This window comes from Puntigrus tetrazona, chromosome 12 (assembly GCF_018831695.1).
Source record: "Puntigrus tetrazona isolate hp1 chromosome 12, ASM1883169v1, whole genome shotgun sequence".
Lineage (NCBI taxonomy): Eukaryota > Metazoa > Chordata > Actinopteri > Cypriniformes > Cyprinidae > Puntigrus > Puntigrus tetrazona.
This window is the reverse complement of record NC_056710.1, coordinates 9925653-9941207: the sequence shown is the minus strand read 5'-3', so window position 1 is coordinate 9941207 and position 15555 is coordinate 9925653. Positions and strand designations below refer to the sequence as shown.

General features: G+C 37.0%; 1 protein-coding gene across 1 annotated transcript in view; it reads left to right on the top strand.

Moving 5' to 3' along the window:
* Positions 1 to 1358: 1358 nt before the first annotated feature.
* The window catches only part of thrab (thyroid hormone receptor alpha b), a 628197-nt gene continuing 614000 nt past the window's right edge, over positions 1359 to 15555 (top strand). The window contains exon 1 of the mRNA XM_043253352.1: positions 1359 to 1605. The gene's annotated coding sequence lies outside the window, so the exon portion shown is untranslated. The remainder of the gene's footprint in view (positions 1606 to 15555) is intronic.

Sequence of the window (15555 nt, the reverse complement as noted above, 5' to 3'; positions counted from 1 at the left end):
GACAGTCTACCGCTCTTATAAGGTATAACGATGTTAGTGAAAGAAGTTAGAGAGTTTAAGATCATAAGAGCGCGAAAATGCCGCGAGTGAGATGGACGGATATTCTGCAGGCATCTCGACCTTCTTATCTTCTTGTAATTATGACTTGTGGAACTTTGCCTCCTGAGTATTACTTAGCAAGATCGAGAAGATTTTACTCCACAGCAAGTGCACGTTTTTCTTTACGTCAGTTTCTCCCATTAGCGCAAGTTGTTCTTCGCTCTACTCTGACACCTATCATCTTGGATGAATGAAGGTAATCTACTTCTGCATTATGCTGAACTTTTCGTCAAAAGCGTTCATGTTCCTTTTAATATGTTCAGTCCTCTGCAGTGTCTTTGAGGGTATTTTCGTGCTCACCACTTTGCGTCTCAAAAAACCTGCGTGTCAAAAGACAGGTGCGCCGCTGTGGTTCTGTTGTTGCATTACTCCAACAGGGACTGCTACTTTGGATGTTTCATTTTAACGCTTCATCAGGTGTATAAAAGTAACCATTCACTCAAGGGGTACGTTCACATGACAGTGCTCTACTAAAAATGGAAATGCTTTTTCGTTGTTTTTGGAAAGTTTTGCGTACAGATAACAACATTGTTTTTTGGCCCGAGACGATAATGTTAGCTACTCTTTTCAAAAACCCAACTGAAAACCGCTGTTGTACGTTTGCCTTTTCAGATCCGCAAAATGCCATTTTACATACGAACACCTAAAATGCATAAAGTGTTTGAAGTGCACACCTGCTCTGTAACTAAATTCTAGATTATAGGGTAGCCTATCATGTTGCTGTATTGGTTTAAGTAAGGTTCATTAAGCGTGGTCCGGAAGAGCTAAAGTAAACAAATTATTTTTGCTCTAATTATTAGTATAAAAAAATTGTACGACATGTCTGGTCATGTGATCTCCTCAGGAGGCGACCCGCTCCGCGTATCAATAAATAGCTTTTTTCTATAAGCTGAGTAAGTCTCGTGTGAGTTTACATTATTTAAACGATACCGTATGCGCACTTTTTAATTAGCAAAAACGCTGCGTGCTCCTCTAATTCAGAAACGTGGCGCTGAACCGTAAACGATCACGGGCACCGATAGACGCTTCCCGCGCTGTCATTCGCCTCACATGACAGCAGCCTGAAGATAGAGAGAGAGAGAGTGAAGTCATGTAAGTATTTTACAGTGTTAGTCCTGTAGAGAGCGGTAGATCGTTTTATTAAATTGTTTTATACGCTCCCTGTGGTACTGTACATGAGTGGGACCGGGGAGGGAGGAGCGATCGTAGTATTTCTCTTCATTTCAAATCCCTGTCGTGGCAGCACGGGCAAGGCAGAGGACTTTTCTCCCCCTTCAAACTAAGGGGAAAACCCACCACCGAGAGCCCAGTGCACGTCCCAAAGAGCGACCGGAGGACTTTCGGAGGAGGAAACAGTAGTTTGAAGGCACGCCGCGGTGGTATCGGCTCGCTGTGTGCACTAGTGTCTCCACGCTTGCACTTGGATACGCGAAGCAGGACGTTTTCACTTATCCGCGACTCGCAGGATCCCCGCGGTCTCCCTGAAACCCGCCAAACGTCCGCACGGTGAGTCGCGCGTTTACGTGCCGCTCTCGCGCTTATGCAACGTTCGCTCGTGTTCTTCTGCCGTACGAAGCTAATTCCAGCGTACGCTAGCTGCGTGCTTTGACAGGTCAGCGGTCCTAAAGCTAAAACGATTCATTCCCATCGCTCTTCGCTGCAAGGCACTACGGACTTTAGTACACGCGGGCTTTAGCGTGTTAGTGCGGCTGACATTGCACAGGTTGCCGGCGCGGAGAGTGTCTTGCTGTATGTAGGGCCTAGTTTGTAGCAGGCACATACTGTACAGATAGACACATTGTATCCCCATTCTATTGGTACAGTATGAGCTTGCTGTACACACACACACACTCACACACACTACTGTACCGAACCTGGCATGCGTTTTGTGTTGATGGGTTCACTTCAGGTGCTCTTTTTCACCTGAAAACACGTGCACAGAAGAGACGGTACCAACAGGTAAGTTAAGAAAGTGAAGGATCTGTCCTGATAAAAATATAAGTTTGTGCTTTGTTGTGTTCCCTGTGGAAAGAGTTTGTGTGAACAGTAAACCGGTTATGGGACATCTACAGTAGGCTACTTTAGTTAATTTAATTTAATTTATATTTTAAATAGTTTGACCGTGGATAAGCATTTCAAAAGTGAAAATGTCAGGTGTAAACAGTGCAGTTTTGCAGTGTGAACTTTGACCTATTTAACATTTTAAATTCTTTTTTAACTTTTTCCAAGACTGCTAACATGAGAGCTTAATTTAATTATATAGACAGTTTCCCATTTTCCATATGCTGAACTGCACGAATATAAAGATTTTTTTTTATTTTTGTAAATTAATGCAATTTCCGTAATTTAAGCACATAATTCAAAGTGAAATTTAATTGCGTTCAAAGTGATTCATATCAATGCGGCTTGTTTTCAGTAACTAATCTAGTAATTACTTTTTGAACTGTGTCAGTTGCTTTTAACGGCGTAAAGGCATATTCATTATACAGCTATTTAAGCATTAACTGATCGCTTTCATTTTTCAGCATGTGTGGGTGGACGTCTGATATTTTAATACATGCACAATGGAAGATTTTAGGGAGTCAAAGCAAACCACTGTTGATGCATTACAATTACGTCTTTTGATATACAGTATCACACACACACACACACACACACACACACACAAGATTTCTTTATGTGGATGTTGTTAGGCTGTTGTCAATTAGTCACTTGTGCTTAGTGATCGTATCTAGGTAGATTTGAGTAATAAAGCTACGCAGGGATGATTTGCAGTCATTGTCCAACAGCAGCTTGGCTTGTTGTGTCAGGCTCTGATGAGTTTTTAATGGGGAGGAAGTGACCTTCCCTGGCCCCTCTCCTAGCAGCCCGCTATACCGTGGCCTCTTGCTATATAGGTCAACATTGCCAAACGCCCAGTGAAAATGAGCAGTGACCTTAAGTTAAGGCTTTGCAGCAGAAGTTGTTATCCCAGTCAATATGGTGCTAGAGCAGACGCTCAAAAAGCATGCTGGGTAATTGAAATGGTCTTGAGGTTTGTCAGTCTAACAATGATGGGTTTTGCAATATGAGCACGGGTTAGCTTGCGGCCACTTCTATAAACTCGTCAGGCACTTAAAGGGGTTTTAATCCTTTGCATCACGTATCAGTTGTCCTGATTATTTTGATTTGTATATTGTTGCAACAACACGCCAAGCCTAGATTAGTCATCGGGTTTTATACCTCAGTCGGCTGATTTTCACTATATCATTATGTAAGATGGTGAAGCTTTTTGCACATTGAAAAACACAAAGCTCGAGCCTTAGCCTTGTCATTTGTGTTTGTGCATTCTGGTGTAAAATAATTTGTAGTGTAAGTAGCAGAGTGCACGTGTTGAGGCTGTGACCTGTAGTTTATCACGGCGTGCTGTCTCTCACCCTGTACTGTATGTGTCATGCGGTTTTATCTAAAGCACACATACTAGAAAGCTGATAAGTACATTTTGTAAAACATCAACCAACGTTATCGCACGGGATTTTATTATTTTTGTGAAAATGCTGTGAAATGTTTTACCTTAGATTGCAGCAATTTACTGTACTAAATAACATTTGCCCTACAAGACAATACCTTGCCTTTTCGCTGTAGTATCGTATATGTTTTAGGAAAGTGTATCATCAGATGCTCGGTTATCGCTTTAAAGGAGCAGTTTACCCAAAAAAAGAACATTCGTTGTTTAAAGACATTTAAACTGATTTAAATTTGCCATAAAAGTAGGCATGCAACGATTATAGATTTTGGTTGTACAATTATTGTCTGAGCAATAATTACAGTTTGACGATTATTATGCATTTAAAAAGTGACTTCTGTAAACATCCATGACAGTATCTCACTTTTAAAAAAAAATAACAAATCAGAAAAGTGTTTAATGTTTTCAGTTTATATATTCTTTACATTTCTTTTGGACCTGGGGTAGAGAATTTGGAAACATGGTGAAAAATTGGTTCACCATGGTTTTTACTTAAGAATAATACTACATCAAGGATAATAAAACCAAGTTAATAAAAAAAAGTTAATAAAATAAATAAATAAATAAATAAATAAATAAATATATATATATATATATATATATATATATATATATATATATATATATATATATATATATATATATATATATATATATATATAAAATGATGTAAATAAACTGAAATATTATAATTGACTGTCATCCATAGGCCTGCATAGGCTATTCATTTTAATAATGTTTATAATCATTTATCATTCATTGACAATTCTTCGGGGGCCTCATGGGATAGTAAAGTGTTCATAAGTTTATTCGGGTACTCTTTACCTACTGTTTTTTGAATACACTTTTCACACACTACTTTCATCTGTCGTGTAAGGAAACATGCAATCTTTGGATGCAGTCATTGAGAGATAAATTGTACACCACTATTAGTCGAGGACAATGGATCTCAGCGTTTTGACCCCAAGCCTTCCCATTGTCCACAGCAATAGTCATAGCTCCCTTCCTCCTCCTAATCGACAAAGAATTCAGTGTCCATAAATTTAAACAAGTAGCTAAAATAATTATAGAGTTCCTAAAAACTCCTTAAAAGCATTGGCTTACTTTTAAAGCATATTTTGTCGTATTTTAATACGTTTTATGTCATCTTGAGGCCACCTTGTAATTCTGCTGAGGCCTCCTGTGGGTCCGCCTGCTGGGTGCAAACTAGTAGTCCAGGTGCTGGTATGTATCCTTAGAATTTCAGAATGAGGCTCAAATGCCTTTGAAAAAACACGAAAATGTGTCGGATGAGCTCAATTATGTTTAGCACAGCATTTAATTTTATGCACCGTAGCATTAAAAGCGGTCCTGTACAATTCCTGCATTTCTTTTTAGAGATAATCACTGTTTTTAGCCATAACATAGGCTTGTTTTTTCCTGCGTGTCATCTGTTACATAATTCATAGCTGTGCTACACGTAACGTGTGTTAACCTCTTTCTTTGGCTGCGTTCACAGCAGATGCGTAGTGGCAGATGCCGAAACTGAACTTCGACTTTGGTCTAAAACGTTTGCGGAGGGCAACACGGCTTCAGTTCTGATAAGCACAACCGCTGTCCCGTGGAACACGAATTTATCACAGCTCAGTATGATCGCCCCGCGAACGTCACCCACCGCTGCCCTGGCCCCTTTGAGATAACGCGGCCCACACAAGCAAACGGACCTGTGCGCACACAGATACACACACGCTGACTCGCATAGGTCTGTTTGATATCTTCCGTCGGTTTGTTATACACAAAAACGCTCTCTCTCTGGCTTTCATTGTCTTCTTCTTGCTGGCCAACTCCCGACTGTATTTGATCTTTTTTGTCTTCGGTTTCTGTTATTGGTCTGTTCATGTGGTTTCCGTGTCAGTGAGGACCAGGGACTTCGGTTCAGATCTGGACTTTTTAAACAGCTCCACGCAAAACCCATCCCCTTCACCCCACACAAACACAACCGCAATGGGCGGCAGGCGTGCGAGACTAAAGTATATACTGGCCTTTATGAGAACAGAGGCTTGAGAGGCGGTTTTTTTTTAAGCCACACTTCACGCTAATTAACAACCCTAAATCTCAGACAGCCTTTTAATCTGGTCTCAGTGGCTTCCTCCCTGTTGCTCTTTTAGCTTGGAATGTGCTTTACTTTTTACATTTTTTCGATGGAAATGGTGCAAGGAACCATTTTTTTATCGACTATATAGGTACATACAGGGTTTATCGTCGAAAGTTGGGAATTGGAGATACGATTTATCTGTAAATCTTTTATGTTTGAAAGCAGCATATGATGAAGTGTAGTGTGTGCCAGACTATTTGTAGCTGTCGAGAGCTGAATGTGTTAATAGATAGTACCGCCGCAGTATAGATAAAAATGTTTACCTCTAGCCCAATTCCTCTCATTGTGTGTACGAGATAGCATGGTTTTTATAGTAGCTGTAGCTGATGATAGTCACAGGGACAACAAACATTTCCAACTTCTTTAGGATGAAAAATGAGAATTGTTGTATCACTTTTATGTCTTACAGATCCTTAGAGGGTTGAAGTAATTTTGCAGGTCAACATGGTTCCCCTGACAAAAAGCCTAAGGGATATTTCCGTTGGGTTTTGGACTATAGAAAATAATCAGTTTTTTGACGCGTTGTGTTTATCAAGATACTGAACCAGTGTACTACAAGGTCACATGATTGTAACATCATCACCACTTTTTGTGTTTATTTAAATGTTTGTTAAAAGTCGCTGTAAAAGTAAAGTTAATGCGTTTGGTCAGATTTCGTAGTTTTTGTATCCACTTGTTAGCATCCACCGTTTCGAGACTTGAAGGCATAAAAAGATCATGAGTGATATAACTAATGCATTTCATGTGAGCGTAAAAGATGAATATATCCCAAACCTGTTTAAAAACTCACGCTCTGACTTTGTGTCGAATCAAAAGTGCTACCTTGTTTCTGAGCACGCTGTTTAAACCAACCTTGATCACAGTTAAGAGATTATCACAGATCTGAAAAATCCAGTCTCGCAACAGTATGTGTTGCATGGAGTTTATGAATGGGGATTGCACAAAGCTTGTTTTCAGTTTCGAGTTGCTTTAGCAGTTTTTTTGAGTTTTGGTGTGTGTGTGTGTGTGTGTGTGTGTGTGTGTGTGTGTGTGTGTGTGTGTGTGTGTGTGTGTGTGTGTGTGTGTGTGTGTGTGTGTGTGTGTGTGGAAAAAAGGAATACACCGTTTCTGAAAACTGCAAGTCAGATGTATTGATGATTTAACAGCAGAAAAATGCATTCGTCATCACCTCCATTTTGAGTCATCTTGGGTAATGTATAACTTCTATAGATAGTGTACACTAAAATGGATGACAGGTCAGTTGGCAAAAAAATCAAAAGCACTTATAGTTAAGGGTTAACAATGATGTTCAATACTAAAAACATATTATTTTGTGGTTATTAATATTAAAAAACATTATTTGCACTGCATGTGTTTCAGATATTCATCTTTTTATGTTTTATATATCAATTATATATTATATTGTTGGTTGTGTGGACATAATCCTGTGAGGTCTGTGTCATTGAAATAATCTTGATCCGATTTCACTATGAAACTGTTACCGCGAGGAAGAAATCCTACTTTTTAAGAGGTCTTTTTATATAAACATTCACACTTGGACAGTTTCCAGGAGCTGAAGGTTTGGCAACGCTGTTGTGCCACACCTCTTGATCATTTTTTTTTTTTTATTACGTCTTTGATAGTTAGACCATTAGTTACACCAGATGCCTATTTTTACCACTAAATACCCGCGTATACAAACCCAGAAAGAAGCTGTCGTCATTTATTTTAATCCTAAAAGAGCAGCTTGATTTTCAGCAGAATCATACTTTGGGCTATTCTGAACTTGTATGTCAGCCCGTGCTGTTTGCTGCTTGTATAGTTTATTGTGTTCAACAGTTTACAGGAAGAAATAATGCTGAAAACACAGTGAATAGAGTTTTTTTTTTGTGCTGTACAGCTGTAGGAAACCGACAGCTCTCCCGCTACAAGCCAATATGTCTTCCATTAATTTACAGCGCATTGTCACAGTTGGATGCAACTCCTGTTTATGGTCACATTTCTGGCTTCTCTCAAAGAAAAAGTTCTTTATCTCACAGGAGGTTTGTGAATGAGTTTTCAAAGATTGATGTATCTGTGTTGTGTCATGCAATGAAAAGGAAAGTGGTGGTTTCCAGTGGAATTGCTGTTGAAAAGAAGCTTTGACCCGTCAGAATCGCTGTTTCTTCAAATAAATAGTTCACCACAAAATGACAATTGTGCCATTTGCTTTTGCACAGCATAAAAAAATAAATATTTGGAAAAGCGTTGACTCCCATTGTCCATTGCGACTTCCACAGAAGAAAGGAAGCTGGAACTATCCCTTTAAACATTAGTTAGGAACTCATTTGGCTCATTACAGTGCAAACAAGCGTGGGCAAATAACTTGATTTAATTTTAATTTGAACAATGCAGCATTTTTTTGCTATGCTCTGGAGTTATTGACTGCGGAGTCTCAAAGTAACAAACTGCATGCAGCTTCCAGCAGAGAGCTGAGGACTGATCTTTGCAGTTTACCGCACCTGCAGAAAATGTGTGATATTTTGTGAGAAAAGGAAAGGGGGTTGAGAACTGACGTGAGATTCCATAATGAAGAAGGTTTGAGATCACATCATCAGATTACACATGGAGATAGAGCATTGGGGGCCCGCATAGAGGGAACGAGAAACTCAACTTCACAACTGGTCTGTTTTGTTGATGCTGCCGCTAATACTTCTATACTGCCTTGAGTTTACTATCATCAGCTTGTCCAGATCTTTATCTCATCCCTGGAACACCTGTTTTTTTTTTGCCCCATTGCTTCTGCTGTGGCTTTACCAAACAAAGTAGCAAACATTTTGAAAGACTGTTTAAGCCTAAGCATTACAAGACTCACATGTTGCGTAATCGTGTAGTTTTTTTGAGACGACGTGATTGGAGTTGAGCCTTCACAAAGTGGAAAAATAAATACGTCGCAGAGCAAGTTGCTTTTGGTAGGTATTTTGTTCAAATAAAAATTCAAATAATAAATGCTGATTTGTGCACTTTAAAATATCTAGCTTAAAATAAACGTGAATGTAAAATGGAAGTAGGGCTTGATTTAAAAAAAATAAAAAAATAAAAAAAAAAAGGTTTATTGTGATATTATTTTCCTGAATAACTTGACATGGGTTTTGAACCATGGCACACCGACCATTTATCTGCTCAGGTCAAAATTCAAATGGCAGAGTATCATAATTTTAATAAAACTCAAACAGTCTGAATACTTTTATTTATTTATTTATTTTTAAGTTCATATTGCTGATTTGGAAGGTATGTTGTTTCAACCATGGGAGGATGACAATTCACAATTTTTGACATTAATGTACTCCTCCTGTGTGGTGTGTTTGTGAGACAGAATGGCAACGCCTACAACAACCTAGCAACTGCTTAGCAACACTTTGTCTGTCGGTGTGTTCTGTGCCTGTTCTGACTAATCTGTCTGTCATTTCTGACTGTCTTTCTGTCTGTTTTGACTAGTCTGTCGGTCTGTCTTTTTGGAATAACCTGTCTGTCTATTTAAGGGTTTTAACAAACTTTCAGGCAAGTTTTATTTTGATTTTATTTTTTTTTTGTAGTTGTTATATATAGAGAAATGTTTGTGTCCTTCTTGTTCTGGCTTTCGGTATGAATTCAGCCGAAAGCTGCACTGGGATATCAGAGGATGTAATGATGCTGTAGGTTACGGCCTCACTTTGCAACGTTCAGCATGTTTTATCTCTGGAACACTGCCGATGGTCAAGCCACATTAACTTCAACAGATACTGTAGGGAACAAGAGGTGTTCTGGAGCAGGGTCTTGTTAAAGTAAGTTCTGTGGGACTAAGTGTGCTGTCATCACCACTCTTGTGTGAAGATTATGTCATGTACTCTTTATTTCTAACTTTAGTACTAAACTTGACTGACTAGTTCAGGAGTAACTAGTATAATTTCCTCTCTTACTGTACATCCAAGTAACCAAATATATTAGTAACTGCCTGTGCTATACTACAAAAACAATTGCACTAGTGTTCGAATGTTGGTTAGACTCTCTCTTTTGTTCACCAAGGCTTAATTTATTTACAAACAACAACAACAACAACAAAATACATTAAAACAGTAATGTTGTGAAATATTATTCCAATTTAAAATGACTGTTCTCTATTTTAATGTATTCAAATTGCAGTTTATTTATGTGTAGGTTAAACTGCCTTTTTAATTCTGATTCTTAGTATTTCTGTGAAAACTGTGGTACCATAATTTTGTTTTATTTTTTAATTCAGAATATTTCATGAATAAAATAGAATTAACTAATTAGAACGTCTTTACTCTACTATTAAACTGCAAAAGTTGGGTTGGGTTAAATGTGTATCTGAACCTTCTGGATAGTTCTATTTAACTACCTAAATAGGTTATAAATTAAAATCTGACACCTTATTACTAGAGGCATCAGCAATAATCAAACTGAATATTAAAAAAATCATATATATATATATATATATATATATATATATATATATATATATATATATATATAACGTGTAAAAACAATATATTTCTATTAAATATATACATGCATGTGTTTGTATTTATATATACTTTACATATCTGTGTATAATGTATATATTTGTTAAAAAGTTTTATTTTGGATACGATTAAATGTGATTCATTTTTTGACGGCACTGATTCATAGTCATTTCTGAGCATGGAAAATAATACTTATTTTAATATGCTCGAGCCATGATTATTATCTACTTTCTATAGGAAAATTATACTTGAAATTGACTGGAGAGTGCATTTCTGAGTTAAAGAAGCTTGACCACAAAGTGGCATGGAATGGATTTGGACAAGGCCAACAGTTGTGTTGTAGTGGGCTGTGATTCATGAGCAAGTGAGGAGGGAGAGGGCCTGGCGTGGAGACCCCTCGCCGAATGACCCTGAACCAGTGAAACCTGAAGCAGCTGTATCCCCCATAAGACACCACATAAACACTTTGTTTTTAGGTTCTTTTCACACTCGATTCAGTTGCTTGTTCCGAACTCAAGTTCGATTCCGTGCTTCTTCCCTTCCCCCACAGTTCTCTTTCATTGCATTTTCAGTCTGAACGGCAATACGTTTGCGTCATCTCCGTGAGTTCCTCTGTGAGTACTAGTGGCAGCTGTTTACTACCGTAACTAGGTAACGACGAGACGCCAGTTCCACTGTGTTACTGAAGCATTTATCCCTCTGGATTTATCACCAAAACTTTAAACGGCAAGACACGTGAAGAATGCGAGCTTCCTCACGTAGGTGACTTATTTTGTGACAAGCAGAGTGGAGAAATGGAGCAAAGTAAGTGTGACCGGGAGCATGTAATCTAAATTATGCTTCATTGATCATTCAAGATGGATTGGTTTCATACTAGTTGTGAACCGTACACTATTCTCGAGCAGCGTGATTTATCGAAATGAAACCAAGACGACTTGCGAATGTGATTATGGATTTAATTAAATTATACTCTCTGTGTTTCAGAATGAAACACAGCACTGTTTTATTACAGGTAAACATTTCATGATATGATGTTTTCAGTGTCGGAGTGGTTCAGTTTGCATTGAATGTAGGAATGTTTCCCCCAATCTGTATTACTATTATTATTTTTTTTTTTTCAAATTCCATTTTTTTTTCATTTTAATATTTCTAGATTCCATTTTTCCATTACATTAAAATTTTATTATTAAAAAAGCATATTTAGTTTAATTTATATAATAAACAATTTACTATTAAACAGTGATTTATTAAGGAAAAAAAATTATGTTCGCGGCCCTGTGGAACATGTTTTATTTTTATGCTAAAATAAAATATTTTTTTCTGGTAAATAGGCCTATTCATTTTAAAAAATGTTTTGGTCATATTTTTTGTAATAGTAGCAGTAGCTACTATCATTAAGTAATATTTCTGTTAATGTTTCTTCAAGTTATTGAAGGTACATTCGCACAGCCACTTTACATTTTACACTTTACATTTTATATTCTACACTTTACTTTATTTTTTATACTTTACTTTGCACACTTCTTTTTATACATATTTTTATACATATTTGTTTTTATATTTTATATTTATATATTTAAATTCTGTTTTCTATTTTGATTTTGATGCTGGACGGTTGTAAAAAACATTTCACTGCATGTCGTACCATGTATGTGTATGTGACAAATAAAGTTTGAATTTGAATTTGATTATAATAAACTTTTACTTCGACAGGTTGGTGTGAAGACCTGTAGGTTTGCATGATTCATGTTTAAATTTGTAGCTTAATATTCACAGACACTTTCTGTATCACATTTTGATTTAAATGCGCTGACCTACTTTACATTTGTCCATCTAAAAATTAGCACATTCACTTACAAGCCACGTTAAACACTAAATGCTGCTTTTATGATTGGATTCCGTGATTCCAGATGCATTTCAGTATTGCAGAAATCCTAGGGCCCTAATATTTTTGGTTTCTAACTTGCCATCATCAGCTGGGAGGTTTATGTCTTCATTTATATCTCAGTTTGGTTCTAAATGAAGTCATGGGCTTTCCGAATGCCCCTGCCCACGTTCCCACCTGGCTGAGGTATGTGGCGGCCCATCACATGCAGATCAGCCATCCATGACCCAGTTTAAACTCAAACCTGTGTTTAATAAGATAAGAGGAGCCTTGGACTGTGTCACGAATGTTACTGATGTAAGGCTCGTCTGTAATAATGGCCCGGAGCTTTAGGTTATTGCCTTCTTGTGGTCATCAGAGCAGAATAATTTCAGAGTTTGACATCAAAAGACACTGTGTGGCGAAATTGTGGCTTCCCGGGTATCACATCAAGAAAATCAGGCCACAGAAAATGTAAAAGGAAGCATATAGAAATCTCATAATGACTTGATGGCACCGAAGGTGAGAGTCATCCATTTATAGCCGTCATAAGTTCCTTGCACGTTTCTAGAGCAAACATCTGCAGCAGGCAGCTTGGTATGTCTGCCTGAAAGCCAGAGGCTTGCTCATCTGACTTTAACAAGTGGTAAAAGTAAAGGGGAAAAATAGGTCATGCCTTTGAGAAGCAATGCTTTATCTGAAAATGAAAAAGGTGTCAAACGCTAGCTGCCTCGCTCTCTGGCTGCTGTACAGAGTTGAGACGGGAGAGCTATTTGACTTGGCATGCGGACTGGGCCCCATTTTGGCTTTCACCCCAGCAGATCAATCTCCACATCGGTGAGATTGTGTTTTTTTCTCTCTTTCTCCCTCTGTGTGTGAAAGCTTACTCTATTGGTTTTTTATTTTGTCTTGAGGCTGTTCGATCAATCAGAAATAAACAGAATATAACTTTGACAAAAAAAAGGAGCATTACTAAGAGAAAAGCAGTTGTGTAGTAATACAAGAGCTTGTTGATTTATCAGGTAGTTGCAAGATATTTTTGGTGATTTTTGTGGGCCGTATTAACTTCAAGATTGGTGGCGTTGTGTATTTTGAGGTGACATTATTTGAAAGTTTCTGTCATAAAAATGGTTATGCGATCTCACCCTGTATCGCAACTTGGGAGCGTGTTAAATAGTGATGCACTGAATTTTTTAACACCAAAAAACTAAATGAATTAATGTTAACGGGTCTTTCATTAAATTTATTAAAGTAAAGTTCTTTTAGTGGAACAAATTTAGCATGTGGAGAAATAGATGCTGACGTGGTCAAAATGTTTAATTGGGACTTTTTCAGTGGTTTTGGCTATCCAAAGCAATTTTGGCAAAAACTGATTGATTGATTGATTGATTGATTTTGTCCAAGTTTTAGTATTACCAAAATGATTTGGTACCACTCTAGTAAAAAAGTTTTATATATATATATATATATATATATATATATATATATATATATATATATGTATATGTATATGTATATGTATATATATGTATATATATGTATATATATGTATATGTATATATATGTATATGTATATGTATATATATGTATATGTATATATGTATATGTATATATATATACATTATATTTCAGACCAAGTATTAATAGTATGAAAATTATAATTACAAATTATTTGGTGTACTACTTGCGCACAACACACATTTCATAATATTAAACCTAAAGTGTGCTTTAATGTCACTATCGATGATGACTTATTTGCTTTTTACGTCTTTAAAATATACTTTTAATTATACTTGTTGTTCCACTTCACAACCAAATATAATTCAGTCCATCTCTGGTTGGAATTCTGCACCATTGAACAATGAATCATAATTCATTGCAGGGTATTTTATTAAGCATTTAGATATGTTAATGCTTTTTTAGTATATTTATTTTCACTAGGATAGAGTTAGGTAAAATCTGTTTTGAATTGATTCTTTATTCGTCACCACACAAAAATGTTAACTAAAGTCATTTTCCACAGCTAACCAGAGTTATGTGTTCAGTATCACCAAAAGCAGCCAGTATTTTAAATTGTGGTCGACACAAACCACATTAATCAGTGCTAATGTTATTTCATGTAATTTAAGGTCATATTTTCTTGTGCCTTACATTTTGTCGTTGTCGTCTGGCTAATCCTTTTGCCTCTATCAAATGACGAATTAATTTGAGTTGCGAATGTTATTAATTGACTGGCCTGCAACCTTTGACTTCAACAACAAAAGATATGTGAAACTTCTCATTTAAAACGTTGACAGTCTATTCATTTTTCTGTCCTAACTATGCAGTTGTGTGGCTAGTTGCAGTTTAATATTGTTGTTTTAGTTTTTTTTTTTTTTTTCTGTCGTCTGACCTATTTTTGAGTCGTGACCCACCAGTTCTGATGTAGTTAGCTGTGAGATTTTACATGTGGAGCTCCAATCCAGCAGACACATTTTCCACAACAGCCATAAAGCGGCTGCCAGTTTATTTGCTCATTTGTCAATAATACATTACGGGCTGACCATCTGTGTCAGCTTCCAAATAGAACACATATTTATGCACATTTGTGTGCAGCTAGTGAATCCGAGTGTTATTGACAGTTTGTGTGAAAGAGAGTTTATATCACGGGGTGGTTTAGAAGCTGTTTAACTGGTATTAAAATAGTTTTATTTCAGCTTCTATTCAACATCAGTATATACAATTTTTACAGCTTGTGATGAGCATTTGTCGAATGTGTACTCGCCCTCAGTCCGTCCAAGATATAGATGGCAACCAGTACAGATTTGAACAAATGTTGTATTCCGTCCCATTCGCTCACCAGTGAATCCTTTACAGTGGATGGGTGCCGTCAGAATCGTACTCCAAACGCCCGTTAAAATCATCACGCTAATCCACAAGTAATCCGCAAAACGAAACAATCCCATTATTAAGGTGGCTTTAACCATAATCCACGACTTTGTGACAAAATACCAGCCCGAAATCCGTAATAATTCATGCGCTCTCACATCAAAACCCAACAACATATTTGTTTAGAACTGTTATGGACTTTCTGCTTATAAACAGTGTTTGATGCGTGCATACTTCACTTCTGATTCAGACGAGACTAATTGTTTCAATGTTATGGAAAGAGACATGATTTGACGTTAAAAACATCTTAATGATTAATTTGTTTATTGCTTTTCACTTTAATAATGAATAATGGACGGGCTATCGTTTGATTATTAAAATAATTTCTATGCTTTTATCAGCTCTCGTTCTGACTGTACTCCTATACTGCAGAGAATCCATTTGTGCGCATGTGATGAATTTCTTTTAAAGTTCAGTTATGTAAAGCAGAATTCTAAACCAATAGGATTTCGAGGTGGGTGGGGCTAATGTGATTCCACACAAGCTGTAAGCCAGTAGTAAACCTCACAGTGTAATGTTGTTTGTTTGCAATTTACATGGAAAA